The sequence below is a fragment of the Bos indicus genome, chromosome 16, assembly GCF_029378745.1.
Source record: "Bos indicus isolate NIAB-ARS_2022 breed Sahiwal x Tharparkar chromosome 16, NIAB-ARS_B.indTharparkar_mat_pri_1.0, whole genome shotgun sequence".
Taxonomy (NCBI): Eukaryota; Metazoa; Chordata; class Mammalia; order Artiodactyla; family Bovidae; genus Bos; species Bos indicus.
The window spans coordinates 8,055,531-8,074,439 of record NC_091775.1 but is presented as its reverse complement, the minus strand read 5'-3'; the positions used below and the strand labels follow the sequence as shown (position 1 = coordinate 8,074,439).

General features: G+C 41.7%; 1 long non-coding RNA gene across 1 annotated transcript; it reads right to left on the bottom strand.

Annotated features, from left to right (window-relative positions):
- Positions 1 to 1,265: 1,265 nt before the first annotated feature.
- LOC109570815 (uncharacterized) lies at positions 1,266 to 18,224 on the bottom strand. The gene is made up of 3 exons (XR_011561014.1): positions 17,880 to 18,224; positions 17,318 to 17,733; positions 1,266 to 1,596 (listed from the first exon to the last, which is right to left on the bottom strand). It is a non-coding gene; the product is annotated as an uncharacterized lncRNA (long non-coding RNA).
- Positions 18,225 to 18,909: the final 685 nt, after the last annotated feature.

Below are 18,909 nucleotides of genomic sequence, written 5' to 3'. Positions count from 1 at the left end.
GTGAGATTTTCAATGCCATAATTCTTCAAAGACACTTTCTGCACAAATTTTCCTCTCAGGCTTCTAGCAGTTTGTTATTGTTCCTCAAGTTGTAATCATTTGCTCTATGCAGCAGTGGGTTCTTCATTTGCCTTCCACATTTTCTGAGAAATGCCCTCTGTGTAGCCACTTTTCTGCCCTGAGGAAGTTCTGGATCAGGTGAAGCAGAGGAGAGTGCTTTTGTCAGTCCTATAGATAGGCATTAGACTAAAACAAATACAAATATCTATTTGAGAATAAGTTCGACTTTGCTTCCTCTGGAGCCAGGGACCAGAATGACATATTGGAATACTGGTTGTCATTTCAAGACCATTTTGGAGCCAGGAGAGAGGTAAGACAAGGGCAAGTAAAAACACTTCAAAGCTCCTCAACTATTTTTAAGTTGCCTTCTTGATTAGGCTTTTACTTGGTTGCTATAAGCCTTTAGTGGCTCAGTGGTAATGAATTTGCCTACAATTACAGGAGAGGCAGGTTTGACCCCCTGGGTTGGGACGATCTCCCGGTGAAGGAAATGACAACCCACTTCATATTCTTGCCCAGGAAATCCCAATGGACAGAGAAGCCTGGTGGGCTATGGTCCATGAGGCTGCAAAAGGGTCAGACACGACTTAATGACTAAACATCAAAACTAAGCATTTGACTTTTTTTTTTAATTAAGAGTTAAACACACACACACTAAATTTGACACTTTCATTCACTTTTACTGCATTTGTATAAGGACAACCTCTTGGAACTACCACTACACTGTATTCGATGACACCGTATTCAATGACACAAGCCATTTAGATACATTTTGCAGTAAAAATATATCTAATAGAATGAAACTAATAAATTTGGTAATATTTATGAGAGGTGTGTGTGTGTGTTTCTGCTTATGTGTGTTTTGTTGTTTTTGTTCAGTCACTCAGCCGTGTCCAACTCTGTGTAACCCCATGGACTGCAGACTGCAGCACGCCAGTCTTTCTTGTCCTTCACCATCTCCTGGAGCTTGCTCAAGCTCGTGTCCATTGAGTTAGTGATTCCATCCAACCATCTTGTCCTTTGTCGTACTCTTCTCCTGCCTTCAATCTTTCCCATCATAAGGGTCATTTTTAATGAGTCAGCTCTTTCCATCAGGTGGCCAAAGTATTGAGCTTCAGCTTCAGCATCAGTCCTTCTGTTGCAGGAAGGACTTCTGTTTCCGGGGCCCAAATAGGGTTCTTCACTAACACTCAGAAATGAACTGGCTGAGGAGATACATGTGTTGACAAAGCAAGAGATTTTATTGGGAAGGGGTGCCCAGGTGGAGAGCAGTAGGGTAAGGGAACCCAGGAGAACTGCTCTGCCACGTGGCTCCCAGTCTTGAGATTTACAGTGATGGGATTAATTTCCAGGTTGTCACTGACCAATCATTCTGACTCAGAGTCCTTCCTTGTTGTGCATGCATTGCTCAGCCAAGATGGCTGCCAGTGAGAATGATTCAGGGAGGTCGTCAGACATGTGGTGTCTCCTTTTGACCTTCCCCGACTCTTCCAGTTGGTGGTCATTTATTAGTTCCATGTTCCTTACCAGGACCTCCTGTCATAAAACAATTCATGCAAATGGTTACTCTGGTATCTGGGAAGGGTAGGTCATTTCAGTCAGTGAGCTTCCCCAAACAACTGTCCCTGAGAGACTTCTTGGGAACTGGGACAGAGGTATCTTTCTTCTGTAACTTCTTCCTGATGTTCATGCATGTAGTTCTGCCTAGCAGAGTAAAAGTCTCTCTCTACCTGATCTAGGTTGAGGTATTCTGTATCTGAAACTGGATTCCATCCTTGTAGTAACAGCAATTTAGTCTAAAACTCTCGGACCCTGTCAGAGAAGAAAGAGGGGCCAAACAGTACACCTTACAAGATGGTTATCACTGGTCCCCAGCAAAGGAAGGCAAAATTTGGGGTAAGGCAACAGGGTGGTGTTCCAGGAATCTTGTGCTCATCCTAAAGTTAACATCTTCCACCTGGGTGGGGTTCCCAGTTCCACAGAAGAACTCAAAGATATTGTTATGTGTCTTCCTTGAGTAAGAACCAGATCTTGCCCTAAGGCTGTACCACCCTTTGATTGTTTCTCCTCTGTTTTTATATCCCCTCCCTTCTCTTATCAGCAACTGTTTGGATCTGCCCTTTGAAACCTAAGGAATATTAGTTCACTCAGTTCAGTCACTCAGTCATGTCCAACTCTTTGTGACCCTATGAATGCAGCATGCCAGCCCTCCCTGTCCATCACCAACTACCAGAGATCACTCATACTCATGTCCATCGAGAGGAATGATGCCATCTCATCCTCTGTTGTCCTCTTCTCTTCATGCCCCCAATCTCTCCCAGCATCAGGCTTTTTCCAATGAGTCAACTCTTCCCATTAGGTGGCCAAAATATTGGAGTTTCAGCTTTAGCATCAGTCCTTCCAAAGAACACCCAGGACTGATCTCCTTCGAAATGGACTGGTTAGATCTCCTTGCAGTCCAGGGACTCTCAAGAGTCTTCTATAACATCACAGTTCAAAGGCATCAATTCTTCAGAGCTCAGCTTTCTTCACCGTACAAATCTCGCATCCATAGATGACCTCTGGAAAAACCACAGCCTCGACTAGATGGATTGTTGGCAAAGTAATGTCTCTGCTTTTGAATATGCTATCTAGGTTGGTTGTAACTTTCCTTCCAAGAAGTGTCTTTTACTTTCATGGCTACAATCACCATCTGCAGGTATTTTGGAGCCCAAATAAAGTCTAACACTGTTTCCCCATCAATCTCCCATGAAGGAATGGGACCGGATGTCATGATCTTCGTTTTCTGAATGTGGCGCTTTAAGCCAACTTTTTCACTCTCCACATTCATGTTCATCAAGAGGCTTTTTAGTTCCTCTTCACTTTCTGCCATAAGGGTGGTGTCATCTGCATATTTGAAGTTATTGATAATTCTCCCAGCAATCTTGATTCCAGCTTGTACTTCTTCCAGCCCTGCAATTCTCATGCTGTACTCTGCATATAAGTTAATTAAGTAGGGTGACAATATACAGCCTTGACATACTCGGTTTCCTATTTGGAACCAGTCTGTTGTTCCATGTCCAGTTCTAACGGTTGCTTCCTGACCTGCATATAGGTTTCTCAAGAGGCAGGTCAGGTGGTCTGGTATTCCCATCTCTTTCAGAATTTTCCACAGTGTATTGTGATCCACACAGTCAAAGCCTTTGGCATAGTCAGTACAGCAGAAATAGATGTTTTTCTGGAACTCTCTTTCTTTTTCCATGATCCAGCAGATGTTGGCAATTTGGTCTGTGGTTCCTCTGCCTTTTCTAAAACCAGCTTGAACATCAGGAAGTTCACGGTTCATGTATTGCTGAAGCCTGGCTTGGAGAATTTTGAGCATTACTTTACTAGTGTGTGAGATGAGTACAATTGTGCAGTAGTTTGAGCATTCTTTGGCATTGCCTTTTTTTGAGATTGGAATGAAAACTGACCTTTTCCAGTCCGGAGGCCACTGCTGAGTTTTCCAAATTTGCTGGCATATTGAGTGCAGCACTTTTACAGCATCATCTTTCAGGATTTGGAATAGCTCAACTGGAATTCCATCACCTCCACTAGCTTTGTTTGTAGTGATGCTTTCTAAAGCCCACTTTACTTCACATTCCAGGATGTCTGAGTCTAGGTGAGTAATCACACCATCATAATTATCTTGGTCATGAAGATCTTTTTTGTACAGTTCTTCTGGTATTCTTGCCACCTCTTCTTAATGCAGAGTTCCAAAGAATAGCAAGAAGAGGTAAGAAAGGCTTCCTCAGTGATCAATGCAAAGAAATAGAGGAAAGCAACAGAATGGGAAAGACTAGAGATTGCTTCAAGCAAATCAGAGATACCAAAGGAATATTTCATGCAAAGATGGGCACAATAAAGGACAGAAATGGTATGGACCTAACAGAAGCAGAAGATATTAAGAAGAGTTGGCAAGAATAAACAGAAAAAATGTGCAAAAAACAGCTTCATGACCCAGATAATCACGATGGTGTAATCACTTACCTAGAGCCAGACATCCTGGAATGTGAAGTCAAGTGGGCCTTAGAAAGCATCACTACGAACAAAGCTAGTGGAGATGATGGAATTCCAGTTGAGCTCTTTCAAATCCTGGAGGATGATGCTGTGAAAGCGCTGCATTCAATATGCCAGCAAATTTGGAAAACTCAGCAATGGCCATGGGACTAGAAAAATTCAGTTTTCATTCCAATCTCAAAGAAAAGCAATGCCAAAGAATGCTCAAACTACCGTACAATTGTACTCATCTCACACACTAGTAAAGTAATGCTCAAAATTCTCCAAGCCAGGCCTCAGCAATACAGGAAGTGTGAACTTCCTCAGGTTTTAGCTGGTGTTAGAAAAGGCAGAGGGAGCACAGATCAAATTGCCAACATCCGCTGGATCATGGAAAAAGAAAGAGAGTTCCAGAAAAACATCTATTTCTGCTGTACTGACTATGCCAAAGGCTTTGACTGTGTGGATCACAATACACTGTAGAAAATTCTGAAAGAGATGGGAATACCAGACCACCTGACCTGCCTCTTGAGAAACCTATATGCAGGTCAGGAAGCAACCGTTAGAACTGGACATGGAACAACAGACTGGTTCCAAATAGGAAACCGAGTATGTCAAGGCTGTATATTATCACCCTGCTTATTTAACTTCTATGCAGAGTACATCATGAGAAACACTGGGCTGGAAGAAGCACAAGCTGGAATCAAGACTGCCGGGAGAAATATCAATAACCTCAGATATGCAGATGACACCACCCTTATGGCAGAAAGTGAAGAGGAACTAAAAAGCCTCTTGATGAACATGAATGTGGAGAGTGAAAAAGTTGGCTTAAAGCTCAACATTCAGAAAACGAAGATCATGGCATCTGGTCCCATCCCTTCATGGAAAATAAATGGGGAAACAGTGTCAGACTTTATTTTTGGGGGCTGGAAAATTACTATAGATGCTGATTGCAGCCATGAAATTAAAAGATGCTTACTCCTTGGAAGGAAAGTTATGACCAACCTAGACAGCATATTAAAAACCAGAGACGTTTCTTTGCCAACAAAGGTCCATCTAGTCAAGGTTATGGTTTTTCCAGTGGTCATGTATGGATGTGAAAGTTGGACTGTGAAGAATGCTGAGCACCGAAGAACTGAGGCTTTTGAACTGTGGTTTTGGAGAAGACTCTTGAGAGTCCCTTGGACTGCAAGGAGATCCAACCAATCCATTCTAAAGGAGATCCGTCCTTGGTGTTCTTTGGAAGGACTGATGCTAAAGCTGAAACTCCAATACTTTGGCCACCTCATGCAAAGAGTTGACTTATCGGAAAAGATTCTGATGCTGGGAGGGATTGGGGGCAGGAGGAGAAGGGGATGATAGAGGATGAGATCGCTAGATGGCATCACCGAGTCGATGGACAGGAGTTCGGGTGAACTCTGGCAGTTGATGGACAGGGAGGCCTGGCGTGCTGCAATTCATGGGGTCGCAGAGTCAGACATGACTGAGCGATTGAACTGACCTCAACTGAACTGTTTGTAAACAGTTTTGAACAGTGTAATTAGTTAACTTACAAAAGACGGAGCATATATTCAACACCACTTCTCCAGTACTTCACATTAATTTTTTTCACACTGAAGCAGGTTGGTTATTCAAATCAGTTGTTGTATTGCTCCCTTGTTTCCAATAAAATTCTACAGATCACAAGAATATAGATGATAAGAATGTCATTTTAAACCACTATTTGTATTCATACTAAAAGGCAGGGGATAAGAAGGAAATTTTTAATAACTGTACTCCACCCATTACAAAACTCAAATTGATTTGACTTCAGGGTGAGGGCTAAAACATATGCAATGTGTTAAAAAGCACAAATTTACACTATTGTTCAACACACTGTTATCATTACTACTACACCATTGTCTCTTCAGACTTGCATGCACAAAGTTTTAAGAAAATGATTGCAATCAATCTTTTAATAACCTAAGTGCAGTTATTTTAAAGTCTAATATCTATGGCTGAGGGAGTTTTAGTCATTCTTTGCCTCAGTTTTCCCATGCAAACAGATAACAGTTTTATCTATATCATAAATTCAGCCTCTCAACCCTTACCCCCGGTAATATCCTGACCTTCAAAACAGTAGTAAAGAAGAAAGAGAAGCCAGAATGTAATAATTTGCTAACCTCCTGGCTTGAACATTACAAACCCAGATGTTCTGATACTTTTATTTAATTGTAAGTCTGGGTAAGATTTATTGTGAGTACTGCTTTCTGTGAAAAGAAAAAGAGGAAAGAGGAGAAAAGGAGAACAGTAACTTAAAGCACAAAAATGAATTAGTAACAAATTAGCAGTTTTACTTCTATTTACCAAGTGACTGCTTTAGCTGACAAATTACACGTTTCTTCTCTTTGAAAAAAAAAATTAAGTGATATATAATTTACAATATTGTGTTAGTTTCAGGTATACAATAAGGTGATTCAGATATATATATATATCTGAATATATATATTCCTTTTCAGATTCTTTTCCATTATATGTTACACAGTAGGTCCTTTGTAATAAATGATATCATTCTGAGAGAGTCATTTCCTAGGCAGGTTGATAGGGAGTCTAGGGGTCCCCAAGGAGAGAGGGGTCTGGAATTCTCAAGGAGGAATAAAGGACACACTTTTTTTCTTTCTCCACATTCCTTAGGATTATATAACAATAATGTATCCTGCCTAAGGACAGTCTTTGGATTCAACCTTCTGTTATCTTAAAATTATGGGAGTAGACCTGGTCTTTACAAGGATGTATCTTGCCTGAGGACAGTGTTATCTTAAAATGTAAATTATGGGAGTAGGTCTGATGAGGTCTTTACACCCTCCAGACATTCTTTGGATTATATAACCTCATTGTTAACTCTAGAAGAGGGTACTCTTTTGCCCCCTTCTGATGCCTATGTCAGAAGCTTTCTCTATCTCCTTTATACTTTAATAAAACTTTATTACACAAAAGCTCTGAGCAATCAAGCCTCGTCTCTGGCCCTGGATTGAATTCTTCTCCTCCAGGGGCCAAGAATCCCGGTGTCTTCGCGTGATTCAACAACAACCTTTCAATTCTACATACACCATTCTGGAGCTTGCCTTTCATTATTGTTGCTCTGGCTATACCTCATAGCACTGTGGGATCTTAGTTCTCTGGACCAGAGATTGAACCATGTCCTCTGCATTGGAAGCACAGATTCTTAACCACTGGACCATCAGGAAGTCCGTGATTATCTATTTTATTTAGAGTAGTGTGTATCTGTCAATCCTGAACTCCTAATTTATCCCCCTGCCCATGCTAACCCCTTTGGTAACCATCAGCCTGTTTTCAGTATCTGAGCCTATTTTTGTTCTGTAAGTAAGTTCATTTGTACCATTATTTTAGATTTTGCATACAAGTGACATCAAACATTTAACTTAATATGACATCATATGTCTGACTTAATATAATAATCTCTAGGTCCATGTTGCTGCAAATAGTATTATGTCATTTGTTTTATGGCTAACAAAATACTCATTTTTATATATAATTAGAGACTTTTTAAATGATAAAATATATTTTAGTAATGTATACTATTTTCAATAATAAAAGTATATTTTATTAAAGAACAGTGTAAAGCAATATACATCATCTTTGTCATAGGTCTTATTTATTGTGCCTGAGCATAGTGCTTTCTGAATCTTAAGAGTAATGAATTGAACCCTCCACCCCCATTATCTGGTATGGTCAGTAGACCAAGTAAAAGATGTGAAGTTATTTGAGAATAAAACATTATTTTTCACTTTCAAAAAGTGACTGCAATTTGTGTAAGGTACTAAGTGTTAAAGGGATCTGGCACATTAAAACAATCTAACAAAAACAAAACAATTCCAGTCCTAAATATTTTGTATGAATGCCTCTGGGCCCTTCAGAGGTGCTGCAGTAACCAACATAGTCCAAGAGTTATTTTTTCCTCTACTTTTGGGTCATCACTAATTAGCTTGAGCTATTTTTCAAACAGTCTCTTAGGGCTTAAATATAGGAAAAAAGAGCTTGTTCTTTATATTTAGAATAAAATATATATGGAATTTAGAAAGATGGTAACAATAACCCTGTGTACAAGACAGCAAAAGAGACACTGAAGTATAGAACAGTCTTATGGACTCTGTTGGAGAGGGAGAGGGTGGGAAGATTTGGGAGAATGGCATTGAAACACGTATAATATCATGTATGAAACGAGTTGCCAGTCCAGGTTCAATGCACGATACTGGATGCTTGGGGCTGGTGCACTGGGACGACCCAGAGGGATGGTATGGGGAGGGAGGAGGGAGGAGGGTTCAGGATGGGGAACACATGTATACCTGTGGCGAATCCATTTCGATATTTGGCAAAACTAATACAATATTGTAAAGTTTAAAAATAAAATAAAAAATAAATTAAAAAAAAAGAATAAAATACCCAATGACAATTCTAAAATCACAAATATTCTGATTGGCAGATTCAAATACTTCAATATTTGAATGACCTGTAGCATATATATGTAAATGCTATGCTATGCTAAGTCACTTCGGTCGTGTCCGACTCTGTGTGACCCCATAGACGGCAGCCCACCAGGCTCCTCCGTCCCTGAGATTCTCCAGGCAAGAACACTGGAGTGGGTTGCCATTTCCTTCTCCAATGCATGAAAGTGAAAAGAGAAATTGAAGTCGCTCAGTCGTGTCTGAATCTTAGCAATCCCATGGACTGCAGTCTACCAGGCTCCTCCGTCCATGGGATTTTCCAGGCAAGGGTACTGGAGTGGGGTGCCATTGCCTTCTCCATATATGTAAATAGATATATCTAAATATGTCTGAAAATGTATGTATGTTTAAACAAACATACTAGCATAGAATTTGTTTCCACCTGTGTCCAACTCTTTGCAACCCCATGGGCTGCAACACAACAGGCCTCCCTGTCCCTCACCATCTCCCAGAGTTTGCCCAAGTTCATGTTCATTGCATCTGTGATGCTGTCCAGGCATTTCATCCTCTGATGCCCTATTCTCCTTCTACCCACAATCTTCCGCAGCATCCAGGACTTTTACAACAAGTCATGTTTGCATTAGATGACCAAATCACCGGAGCTTCAGCTTCAGCATCAGTTCTTCGAGTGAATACTCAGGGTTGATCTCCCAGAAGATTGATTGGTTTGATCTTGCTGTTCAAGGGACTTTCCGGTGCCTTCCAGCACGACAATTCAAAGGCATCAATTTGTTGATGTTCTGGCTTCCGTAAGGTCCAGCTCTCACAACTGTACGTGACCACTGGGAAGACCATAGCCTGGACTATACAGACTTTGTCAGCAGAGTAATGTCTGCTATTCAACACAGAATCTAGGTTTGTCATTGCTTTCCTGCCAAGAAGCAATCATCTTATGATGTCATGGCTGCAGTCACACTCTGCAGTGATTTTAGAGCACAGGAAGAGGAAATCTATCACTACTTCCACCTTTTCCCCTTCTATTTGCTGTGCAGTAATGGGCCCAGATGCGATGATCTTAGTTTCTTAAATACTTAGTTTTAAGCTGGCTCGTCTACTCCTCTCTGTCACGCTCATCAAGAGGCTCTTGAATTCTGTCAAGAGAATGCACTAGACATAGCAAATACCCTTTTTGAACAACACAAGAGATGACTTTACACATTGATATCACCAAATGATCAATACCAAAATCAAACTGATACATTCTTTGTAGCTGAAGATGGAGAAACTGTACAGTGAGCACAAACAAGGGCCGGAGCTGACTGTGGCTCAGAAGATAAGCTGTTCATAGAAAAATTCAGGCTTAAACTAAAGAAAACTGGGGAAAATACTAGGTCAGTCAGGCATGACTTAAATCAAATCCTGTATGAATTGGCAACAGAGGTAATAAATAGATTCAAGGGATTAGATCTACTTAACTGTGTGTCTGAAGAACTATGGACAGAGGTTTGTAATACTGTACAGGAGGCAGAAAACAAAACTATCCCAAGGAAAAAGAAAAGCAAGAAGGCAAAGTGGTGATCTGAGGAGGCTTTACAAACATCAGAAGAATGGAGAAGTGAAAAGCAAGTGAAAGAGGGAAAGGTAAATCCAATTAAATGCAGAGTTTCAAAGAATAGCTAGCAGAGACAAGAAGGCCTTCTTCAATGAACAGGTTTTAATAATAAAAGAAACAACAAAAGGGGAAAGACTAGAGATCTCTTCAGGAAAATTGGAAACATCAAGGGACCATTATATCCAAAGATGGGCACAATGAAGGATAAAAACCTAGTAGACACTGAAGAGATAAAGATGGAAAAATTACATGGAAAAACTGTATTAAAAAGATCTTAATGAACCAGATTACTATGATGGTGTGGTTAGTGACCTAGAGCCAGACATTCTGGAATTCAAGTGGGCCTTCAGAAGCACTGCTGTTAACAAAGCTAGTAGATGTAATGAACTTCCAGAAGAACAATTCAAACCCCTAAAGGATGATGCCAACAAGGTTTTACATTCCTTATGTCAGCAGATCTGAAAGACCCAGCAGTGGCCACAGGACTGAAAAAGGTCTATCTTCATCACAATTGCCAAGAGGGATAGTACCAAAGAATGTGCCAGCCATCAGACAGTTGCTCTCATCTCCCATGCTAGTAAGGTCATGCTTAAAATCCTGCATGCAAGGCTTCAGCATTATGTGAACCAAGAACTTCCAGATGTCCAAGCTGGATTTAGAAAAGGAAGAAGAACTAGAGATCAAACTGCCAGCATTCACTGGATTATAGAGAAAGTAAAACATCTTTCTCTATAATCAGATGTCAGAAAAACATCAATCTCTTTTTCATCAACTATACTAAAGCCTTTGACTGTGTGGATCATTACAAACTGTGTAAAGTGCTTAGAGAGATGGGAATATCAGACCATCTTACCTGTCTCATGAGAAACCTGAATGTGGTTCAAGAAACAGCAGTGAGAACCCTGTGTGGGAAACTGACTGGTTCAAGACTGAGAAAGGAGTACCACACGGCTGTCTGTGGTCACCCTGTCTGTTCAACCTACATGCTGAAGACATCACAGAAATGCTGGGTGGGCTGAGTTACAAGCTGGAACACAGTATTATATACACATAAATATTACCATCTTCCTTCCCAGAGACACATGCTATGTGTTTTATTATATTTAAATTTTATATGGGTTAATCTTATATTTTAACAAATACATTAACACTCTAAGTCTTCTAGAACTGTTAAGAAAGTTCTAGGACCCACATCAGATTTTCCAACCTGGGGTCTGGGAAAGGTACTGAGAACCCCAGAGAATTTGACTTTGGAGGCCAGTGGGATTTGATTCCAGAACTTCCACTGGACTGGGGAAACAGACTCTTGCAGAGCACAAAGGAAATCTTGTGCACACCAGAAGCCAGAAGAAAAGAACAGCATCCCCACAAGAGATTGTGCCAGACTTGCCTGTGAGTAACCAAAAATCTCTGGTGGAGGCATGGGTCGACAGTGGCCTGCTGCAGCGTCAGGGGCACTGAATACAACAGTGCATGCACAACTCCTTTTGAAAGAAATCACCATTATCTTCATTACTCTTACTATATTTTGGCCTCAGGCCAAGCAACGTGGAAAGAACAAAGAAGCCCAAATCAAGAGAAAATTTGATTAAAGACTGATTAAACATGATCCCGCCCGTAAGAAAAAGACCCAGTTTCCCCCAAAATCAGTCTCTCCCATCGGGAAGCTTCCACAAGCCTCTTATCCTTATCCCTCAGAGGGCAGACAGAATGAAAACCACAGTCACAGAAAACTAACCAAACTGATCACATGGACCACAGCCTTGTCTAACTCAATGAAACTATGAGCCATGTAGAGCCACCCAAGATGGACGGGTCATAGTGGAGAGTTCAACAAAATGTGGTTCGCTGGAGAAAGGAATGGCAAACCAGTATTCTTGCCTTGAGAACCCCATGAACAATATGGAAAGGCAAAAAGACATGGCATTGAAAGATGAACTTCCAAGGACAGTAGGTACACAATATGCTACTGGAGATGAGTGGAGCAATAACTCCAGGAAGAATGAAGAGAAAGAGTCAAAGAGAGAGAAAAAAAAAAAAAGCCCAGCTGTGGAGGTGACTGATGATGGAAGTAAAGTCAGACACTGCAAAGAACAACATTGCAAAGGAACCTGGAATATTTGTCCCATGAATCAAGGTAAATTGGAAGTGGTCAAGCAGGAAATGGAAAGAGTGAACATCGACATTTTAGGAATCAGTGAACTAAAATGGACTGGAATGGACGAATTTAATTCAGATGACCATTATATCTACTACTGTGGGCAAGAATCCCTCAGAAGAAATGGAGTAGCCTTCATAGTCAACAAGAGTCCAAAATGCAGTACTGAGGTGCAATCTCAAAAATGACAGAATGATCTCTGTTCCTTTCCAAGTCAAGCCACTCAATATCACAGTTATCCAAATCTATGCCCCAATCAGTAATGCTGAGAAAGCTGAAATTGAACAGTTCTATGAAGATCTACAAGACCTTCTAGAACTAACACCCAAAAAAGTGGTCCTTTTCATCATTGGAGACTGGAATGCAAAAGTAGGAAGTCAAGAGATACCTAGAGTAACAGGCAAATATAGCCTTGGAGTACAAAATGAAGCAGGGCAAAGGTAACAGAGTTTTGCAAAAAGAATGCACTGGTCATAGCAAACACCCTCTTCTAACAACACAAGAGATGACTCTACATATGGACATCACCAGAATGTCAATACCAAAAGCAGACTGATTTTAGTCTTTGCAGCCAAAGATGGAGAAGCTCTATACTGTTAGCAAAAACAGGAAAAGGAGCTAAATGTGGATCAGCTCATGAACTCTTTTTTCACAAAATGCAGGCATAAATTGAAGGGAGGGAAAACCACTAGGCCATTCAGTTATGACCTAAATCAAATCCCTCACAAGTATACAGTGGAAGTGACAAATAGATTCAAGAGACCAGATCTGAGAGTGACTGAAGAAATATGGATAGAGGTTTGGGACATTGTACAGGAGGCGGTGATCAAGACCATCCCTGTGAAAAAGAAATGCAAAAAGGCAAAATGGTTGCAAAAAGGCAAAAAAAAAAAAAAAAAAAAAGGCATTTTTAAAAATGCAGAAATGCCTCTGAGGAGGCCTTAGAAATAGCTGAGAAAAGAAGAGAAACAAAAGGCAAAGGAGAAAAGGAAAGCAATGCCCATTTGAATGCAGAGTTCCAAGGAATAGAAAGGAGAGATAAGAAAGCATTCCTCAGTGAGCAATGCAAAGAAATAGAGGAGATAATAGAATGGGAAAGAACTAGAGAACTCTTCAACAACATTAGAGATACCAAGGGATCATTTCAGGCAAAGATGGGCAAAATAAAGGACAGAAATGGTATGGACCTAACAGAAGCAGAAGATATTAAGAAGAGGTGGCAAGAATACACAAAAGAACTACACAAAAAGATCTTCATGACCCAGATAACTACAATGGTGTGAGCACTCACCTAGAGCCAGACATCTTGGAGTGTGAAGTCAAGTGGGCCTTAGGAAGCATCACTAGGAACAAAGCTAGTGGAGATAATGGGATTCCAGCTGAGCTATTCCAAATGCTAAAAGATGATGCTGTGAAAGTGCTGCACTCAATAGGTAAGCAAAATTGGAAACTCAGCAGTGGCCAAAGGACTGGGAAATGTCAGTTTTCCTTCCAACTCCCAAAGAAAGGCAATGCCAAAAATGTTCATACTACCACACAATTGCACTCATTTCACATGCTAGCAAAGTAACACTCAAAATTCTCCAAGAAGGCTTCAACAGAACGTGAACTGTGAACTTCCAGATGTTCAAGCTGGATTTAGAAAAGGCAGAGGAACTAGAGAGCAAATTGCCAACATCTGCTGGATCATAGAAAAAGCAAGAGAGTTCCAGAAAAACATTTACTTCTGCTTTATTGACTACACCAAACCCTTTGACTCTGTGGATCACAAAAAACTGTGGAAAATTCTTAAAAGACATGGGATTACCAGACCACCTTACCTGCCTCCAGAGAAATTTGTATGCAGGAAAAACAACATTTAGAACCAGACATTGAACAACAGGCTGGTTCGATACTGGGAAAGGAGTACATCAAGGCTGCCTATTGTCCCTCTGCTTAATTAACTAAAGGAAATCAGTCCTGAATATTAATTGCAAGGACTGATGCTGAAGCTAAAACTCCAAAACTTTGGCCACCTGATGCAAAGAACTGACCCATTTGAAAAGACCCTGATGCTTGGAAAGACTGAAGCCAGGAGAAGGGGACGACAGAGGATGAGATGGCTGGATGGCATCACCGACTCAATGGACCTGAGTTTGAGTAAACTGTAGGAGTTGGTGATGGACAGAGAGGCCTGGCATGCTGCAGTCCATGGGGTCCCAAAGAGTCTGATATGACTGAGCGAGTGAACTGAACTGAACTGAACTGATGCAGAGTACATCATGCAAAATGCCGAGCTTGCTGAAGCAAAAGCTGGAATCAAGATTGCCAGGAGAGGTATCAATAAGCTCAGATATGCAGATGACATCACCCTTATGGCAGAAAGTGAAAAGGAACTAAACAGCCTCTTGATGAAAGTGAAAGAAGAGAGTAAAAAAGCTGGCTTAAAGTGTAACATTCAAAAAACGAAGATCATCATATCTTGTCCCATCACTTCATGGCAAATAGTTGGGGAAGGAATGAAAACAGTGACAAACTATTTTCTTGGGCTCCAAAATCACTGCAGATGGTAACTGCAGCCATGAAATTAAAAGAAGCTTGTTCCTTGGAAGAAAAGCTATGATTCAACTTAGACAGCATATTCAAGGCAGAGACATTAGTTTGCCGACAAACGTCAGTCTAGTCAATGCTATTGTTTTTGTAGTAGGCATGCGTGGATGTGAGAATTGGGACCATAAAGATAGCAGAATGCCAAAGAATTGATGCTTTTGAACTGTGGTGTTTGAGAAAACTCTTGAGAGTCCCTTGGACTGCAAGGAGATCAGACCAGTCAATGCTAAAGCAAATGAATCTTGCATATTTATTGGAAGGACTGATGCTGAAGCTTCAGCTCCAATACTTTGGCCACCCCATGTGAAGAACTGACTCACTGAACAATACCCTGATGCTGTGACAGACTGAAGACAGAAAGGGTGGACAGAGGATGAGGTGGTTGGATGGCATCACCAAGGCGAGGGACATGGGTTTGAGCAATCTCTGAGAGTTGGTGATGGATAGGAAAGCCTTGTGCACTGCAGTCCATGGGGTCTCAAAGAGTTGGACACCGCTGAGCAACTGAACTCTAGTCTTGTCCAATACAGCTTAGACTTTTTACATTTATTCATAATCACTCCATGGTGTCCAACTCTTTGCAACCCCATGGACTTTAGCCCATCAGGCTCCTCCATCCATGGACTTCTCCAGGGAAGAATACTGGAGTGCGTAACCATTCCTTTTTCCAGGGGATCCAACCCAGGGATGGAACATGGGTCTCCCACATTGCAGGCAGATTCTTTACAGTCTGAGCCACTAGGGAAGCCCAATCTAAGATTAAGAAGTTGAATGGCTATACTTTTTAATCCTGTTTTCCATCTTCTTTGGGTTACAATGTGACATAATTTCCCTTATGATGAGTTTTTTTTTTTTTTTCACTCCAATCTCTTATCTAGGCCTTAATTAACTGAAGATTTTTATAGAGGAAAAATTACTATTTGTACTTTGCAAGCTTAGTCCTTTAAAGCCATCACATTTTGTTTCTTCAAAATCCTTGGCCATGAACAACCAGTGTATTTGAAGCCAGGGGTTGAATGAAATATAATTTGATGTGGGGAAATATATAAGTGGACCACATCAGTTCATGATTTCTTATATCCAAACTATTTATCTACTTACACCAATATTAATCCTCCCTTTAACTGTGAAACTGCTTTGTGATAGGAATGGGAAGGAAGGGAGATGGCATAAATTGAAGCGAGGTTGAACTGTTTCCAGCTCTTGTTTAAGTGCAGACCTAAGAGCAACATATTGGTACTTTCAGCCAAAATTTCCACTAGCCATCACATTTGTGGTAAAGAGACAAATAGCTTTAAAATTATTGAATTAGAAAATGTGTTTTTCATGATCATAACCAGAGAAGGCAGTGGCACCCCACTCCAGTACTCTTGCCTGTTAAATCCCATGGATGGGGGAGCCTGGTGGGCTGCAGTCCATGGGGTCGCTAAGAGTCAGACATGACTGAGCAACTTCACTTTCACTTTTCACTTTCATGCATTGGAGGAGGAAATGGCAACCCACTCCAGTGTTCTTGCCTGGAGAATCCCAGGGAAGGGGGAGCCTGGTGGGCTACCGTCTGTGGGGTCACACAGAGTTGGACGCGACAGAAGCTACTTAGCAGCAGTAGCAGCAGCAGCAACTAATATATAGTGAAATACAGATCCTGGCTAAGGAGCTAAACTATTTTAATGGATTTTAGTGACAGTGTCTACTTCTTACAAGTTTAAACTAAGAAATGGGAAAGATGTTTTTTCAACAAACATATCTGTACTTCAATAAAATCATTTCTAATTCTGACCCTTGATTGTTATGTTTATTTTCATTTTATTAGTAAATTGTTCTTTATAATCCTTATCAAGATTATATTTTCTTAAATCATCAAATTTTATATTAATGTGTTCCAAAAATAAAATGTTGAATAATGAATCAAATTTTTAATATCATTATAGGTTTTCAGTATGTGCTAAACTTATACTTTATGAAAATTTTTAATATGAATAGACTATAATGAATAACGCTAAAATCTACACTGCATTATATAATTTTAAATTATACCCTATCATATTTATTTACCTTTATTCTTTTGTGATATAAGCTCCCCAGCTGATTTTTAACTAAACATTAAGGAACATATTTGTAGTTTTGCAGTCTAATCATGCATACAATTTTAGTACACATTTCAACCATTTATAAATGTTTATAAAAATGCACATTTCCACTTCTGATGTTACACCCTTTTAACTGCTTGAGAGCAAAGAGTATGTCTTTTTTAAATTTGCCAACTGAAGGTGTATCCCCTGGTGGGTGACCAAAGATATTATGGATGAATGAACATTTCTCAAACCTTATTAATAAGAAAATGGGGAGCTGAAACTCCCACTCCCACCACGGTAAGGAGGGGTCCCTCCCACCATGGTCGGTCAACAGAGACTGCTTTGAGAGCCCAGACACTACCTCCACCTAGCAGGAACAGAGCAGGGATCTCAATAGAGAGCCAGAGATGGAAATCGCGAAGAGCTGGGAGCCCTGCTCTCACAGGCGGGACAAAAGGTGAGAACCAGCACCGAAGCAAATCAAAACTCAGACCAGAGGAAAGGATGGGAAACTATCTATGTTCAGCTGAGGCGAACAGGCGTTTTCTCAGAATGATATCCCGGCCAGGAACTTTAAAAATAACATTGACAGATCTGCCTACAGAGAGAAAAAAATCTAAATTTATACAGAGAAAGCCATAATTAACAAAGTTAAACGCTGAGAGACTCGTCGTCGGACATTAAGGTCCAAATAGTTAACTCACATGAGGAATCATAGGATCTTCCACATCCTCAAATCCAAAAAACCATCTAATTTTCAGTTCTTGACTCCTCAACCTGAGAGAAAATTAGTAACCAAAATGCACCGGTCCCCACCCCGCTGCCCCCCGGGGCGCAGGCTCGCTCTCCCCCAAACTCAGCCGCGGCCGGAGCCTGGCACGGACACCGCAGCCCCCCGACGCCGCCGGCGCCCCTTTCCTCACCCTTCCGAGGCTGCCCCCGCTCCGGAACCAGACCGCGGCGCGGGCGCGCGGTCCCGGCGGCGGCTGGGGGCTGGAGATGCCGCAGCCTGAGGCCAGGGACCGGGAGCGCGGGGTGTGGGCCGGTAGCGCGGCTCCTTGGGGCCCCGGAGTGCGGCTTTCGGGGACAGGGAGCCGGGAGGGCGCGTCCAGGAGAGGTTTAACATGGAGCCTCAGAAGGAACGCCTATAATTCGCGCAGGGCCCACCGTGTCCCGCCGCCAGCGCCGCCGCGCGGGGCCTTCGCCGCGCGAGGACAAGGGGCCGGGCGCGGGCGGGCGGTGTGTGGTCCCCACACCGCGGAGCCGCCCGTTGCCGCCGCCCGCCAGCCCGCGGCAGGGGCCAGCCGCCCGCGCGCTCCCCGAACGCTCTCCTGGGTTGAGGCCGGCGCTGCCCCGCCGCGTGGGACAGGAGGGCGGCTCGCCAGGGCGACAGAGCTCGTCTTCAAGAACTGTTAAATGCTCTCAGATATAATTTTGCATGAAAGTGTTAAAACAATATAAAAGTGAAAGTCGCACACTCACACTCGTGTCCGACTCTTTGCTACCCCATGGACTATACAGTTGATGGAATTCTCCAGGTCAGAGCAATGGAGCCTTTCCCTTCTCCAGCGGATCTTCCCAACCCAGGGATGGAACCCAGGTCTCCTGCAATGTGGGCGGATTCTTTACTGTCTGAACCACCAGGGGAAGCCTGGTGGACAAGATTATTTATAACATTTTGAATGAAAAATGCTTTTGATCAGTTTCATAAGGAGGAAAACAAATCACAGTGATAAGCTCCACTGTTCTCTAAAACACAGATATTTGCTGGAAAGCAGATGCTCACAGGTTAGCGGCACGGAATGAGCCTCTCAGAGAAGATTCTTTTAGAGACCTGGGTTACTAGAATTATTGGAGTAGAATGGTTAAGAGGCTTCTCTGAAAGAGAAACCCTCTCTGCCATATTTCAAATAACTGTAGAAAGAAGAAACGAGCATTTCAAAGTGCATTTTC